We start from the raw sequence: 4,355 nt of genomic DNA, 5'->3' as shown, positions 1-4,355 counted from the left end.
ATAAGTGAAAACGTTTTCTTACTGAAAGTAAATTAATTGTTACAAAGTAATTTATATAGAATATTAATATTTTCCATTTAGCGGCTTGCAATTTAAGATAGCTTATGTTTGGATATATATATAGCTTATGTTTGTATGTATATATATATATATATATATATATATATATATATACACACACACACATACGCACGTATGTATCTTTAATGAAATCGTATGTGTGTGTGACTGAATAAAATGTTTACTATTGCGATTTGATCTAACACATTCACTGACAATGCGTATTAATATGATTGGCATTGATAAACATTCACTTGCTTTTTTTTTTCTACTTGTGTGCGTGTGTAAATTGGTAGGAGTTGTTTTTAAATACGTGTATAGTCACTGAGACGAAAAGATGAATTGTTTCCGTATAGAAGTATTCTAGATGTCATACACACAGATAAACTATACTTATACGTGTATTCATACACATGTGAACTGTTCTCTGCCATGTTTATGCATATGTATATACAACACGCACACATATAAAGCGTCAGATTGCAGCATTTAGCAACGGCACGTTCTGAGTTCAAATCCCGCTGTGATCAAATTTGCCTTTCATCCTTCCAGTGTCGGTAAAATAAGGCACCAGAGCAAGATCGATATAAATGACTACACCTCTTCGCAAAATTTGATGCCTATGCTTTGTGCCTATTTATTTGAAATCAAATCAAACCAATCAATTAATTAATCAATATATACATAAATATATAGAGAATTAATGTGTGTGTTTATGTGTATGTATGTGTGTGTGCATATATATATATAATTAGTGTGCATATATAAATATAGGGTTAAAGGTTAAATATATATACGTATACACAAATGCATGTCTATAAATACGTATACGTTTTTTTTTTCACTCGCATATATATTACCACATTGTTATGTGCATGTCTTGTTACTTGTACATGGTGACGTGTACTCAGTTAAACATGGACTACGCGTAAACTGTCTTTATACATGTGTACAATCATACACATACACACTGGTGACGTGACCTCAACACAGACAATACAGACTCGGTCTCACCTTTCGATAACAGTCCTACCCTCTACTCCATCCCTCTCTATAGTGTGTATAACGCATCAACCGCCCACCCGGCTCTCGATAATACACAACATGTCTTATTCAATCTCTTCTATTGTCAATGTTTTGCAATTTCCCGCTCTCACTTCTTTCCTCTCTTATTTATTTTTTTTCCCTCTTATAAACTTACCCCTCTCTGTTTATAAACTTTCTTTTTCTTTTATGTTTTTCACCAAGCTCCTCTTTCTCTCCATCTCCTTTTCTCTCAAACTCTCCTTTCCTTCCCTTGCTAATTATCGCCAGTATCTGTGAAAATGGAATGGCCAAGTAGAATAAAACAGACCCGATACTTGATTTACGAGTTCGAATCCGCTGCGAGCGCTTCGTTGACTATTAAACAGAACTATTATTTCACATTAAGTTCACCTGATTGTCAGAAAGGTAGCTATAGTACATGAAAATTGTTGTCGATTGCAGACATCCGTCGTTTGTTGTTGATGTTATGAGTCTCACGTCTGATCTGATCTGTCTTGCTTATATATATGGCTTTGTTGCTTGTGCCGCATCTTTTTTTTAAGTTATGAAGGTGTGATTTTGGAGAGTATCTCAGGCTAGACGAGCCTGTCTCCGTGTTTTTCTCCTTGTCTCCGTATTCTTTCTGTTGAAGAGCGTAGCTCGAAACGTCAAAGACTTTCCGTATTCCTGAGCGTCATACTAATACATCTTTTTGTTATTTACACCACCTGTCCTCGTCTGTTGTTGTTTTTTCGTACATTCTCCCATATATATATATATATATGCGCACACACACTCCAATATATTTATCTCTTATGTTTATTTCATGAAAGTGAGATTAATCCCTTGCTCTCAGGAACCCTACGTTTTGAAAAGGAATTATTCCTGTATTTTTTCTTTGTCTTCTCAATTTACTCTCCATTCCATTGTCTTTTTTTACTCCCCCACCCCTACCTTTTTCCTTTTCTTCTCGATTGTATCTTTTAAGTCTACAAATTTTCTTTCCAGCTCTATCTACCTCATTCTAGCTTTTTTCTTAATCTTTGCCAATCAGTTTGTCTTTCTCTCTGCCTCAGACTCCCTCTCAAATTCCCCTATTTATGTTTGTATTAAATTTATCATCATCATCACCACAAATATCATCATTGTCATGTGAACCTATCAAACTCCTTTGCCAACTTTGTTCTGTCCCCCTTTTCCACACGATCCCCGCTACTTTGTCCCACTTTGCTAAGGTGGTAGGGATATGTAAGTTGGCTATCATTCCCTCTAATGCTACCAAATGCCACTGCCTTTATGTAAATATTGATATAAGTGACAAAACTCTGGCTGTGTGTATGTCTGATATCAATATGGATCTTGGTGATTATGTTAGTCTGTACGCATGTTTACACACACACGCGTACAGGCTATCATAACACGTATATACATATATACACACATACATATACATTAAAATGTGCCTGTGCATATATATTTGTATGTTATGTATGCACATACGTATATAAATGTATGTATGCATATATATATATATATATATATATATATATATGCAAGAATGTATGTATGTATGTACATATATATGTGTGCATATATATATATATGTACGTATGCACGTACATATGTTACGTATGTACGTATGTGAGTGAGTGGATACCGTATAAAGTATCTTTAACAAAATAAAGGTGTAGATATTTGTACGTGATACGTAGAAGTGCGTGCATGATTTTGAATGTGTGTGCGTACTTCTGACCATTCTTTCTCCATCTTCCCTATTACTTTGCCATATTCCTTCCTCCGTCTTTCTAACTTAACCCTTTCACTGCTCTACACTTTAGTTCTACTCCATCTTCAGATCATTTTATTGGGGAAGGGTAGAAGTAGTAGAGCGCATTGGACAAAATACCTACAAGGTATTTGACGTAAACATCTGTTTACGTTTTGAGCCCAAATCCCTCCAAAAGAAGTTTGCCTTTTATATTCTGGAGTTTAGTAAATAAGTACCTGTTAAATACTTAAGGTTGATCAAGCATCAAAACATGTTGTAATATAAGAATTCATTATCAAATTATCTCCAGTGTCCTTGGGAGAGCATTAACAACACTACAACCCTTCCCCCCTATTCCTGTAATAGATGTATTATTGTATTCCTAGGCAAGAAATGATTCCTAAATCCTATCAATGCTCTCGACAAATAATCAATGTTGTCACTTCCCATTTAAGCTTTTTCGTGTCTATCATTCTAATGCTTTGTTTTCTACTAATTCATTGACCTTGGGAAAGTATAAACACCACAACTTTGTATCCATCTTTTACCTCCTATATCTGAGTCTTCACGTAACAAATTCTGATCTTGATCCCACCTGTCACCACCCTGCCAAAATTTGGGATATTGTTTGTCAACTGAGGAAGATATCTAATTCCTTCCTCCTAAGTTATGACGAGTTCATGGACAGCCACAGGCATTGCTCTATGGCTTTAAGCTAGATCATCCACTCAACTTGCCTCCAGTTCTGTTATAACCATTGTAAATTAGAATAACAGTGTCTTTGTTTGCTTTTTCGTTAGGAATACTCCTTTAATCAGCATCACTATGTGAATGACAACAGGTGTGTCTGAGGTACCTATTTATGTGATTGCATGTATTTAATTACATATGACTATGCGTAATTGAATGTAAATCAGTATATTTCGATTACGTGTGTGTGTGTGTGTGCGCGCGCGCGCGCAACTTTGTACATCTTTCTGTAACTTTATATTTCTATTATAATTAATTGTATGGAGACTTGTCATTCTGTCTAACTTTCTGACTTATTTACGTTTGACGCTATATATCTTGTGTAATTATAGATTACTCTCGTATATGCGGTTAATTGATTGGTCATGTGTGAACTATGCATGTATATATCTGGTGTGTGCGGGTAATTGGACGTATTCTTACTGTATAAAGCTGTTGAGTGGATGTGTACATACATACATACATGTTTGTACAGCTTACACACACATGAACATATCCTTTATAATTTGGAGTGGTGAGATTTGTTTTTAACATCTAAAGTAAAACGTTAAAGCTAAAATACTTCACGCACACATTCGTCCTGAATTTCTCAGACATATTTTAGGCACATGCAATCTGTACCAACTTTAAAGTGCCTATAAAGAAGAATGCCGAAATGATAATTCCCCGGTTGTGTTATTCTACCAGTCATCTGGACAAGGGATGTGCCATTTGTTATTACCCTCGTACCATTCAAATGCCAATAAAGCTG

General features: G+C 35.1%; 1 protein-coding gene across 1 annotated transcript in view; it reads left to right on the top strand.

Annotated features, from left to right (window-relative positions):
* LOC106869785 (mannosyl-oligosaccharide glucosidase) overlaps positions 1–4,355 on the top strand; it is a 383,056-nt gene that overhangs the window by 1,993 nt on the left and 376,708 nt on the right. The window lies entirely within an intron of this gene.

This window comes from Octopus bimaculoides, chromosome 2, assembly GCF_001194135.2.
Source record: "Octopus bimaculoides isolate UCB-OBI-ISO-001 chromosome 2, ASM119413v2, whole genome shotgun sequence".
Lineage (NCBI taxonomy): Eukaryota > Metazoa > Mollusca > Cephalopoda > Octopoda > Octopodidae > Octopus > Octopus bimaculoides.
The sequence above is the reverse complement of the archived record's forward strand: the minus strand, read 5'-3'. Positions and strand labels throughout refer to the sequence as shown.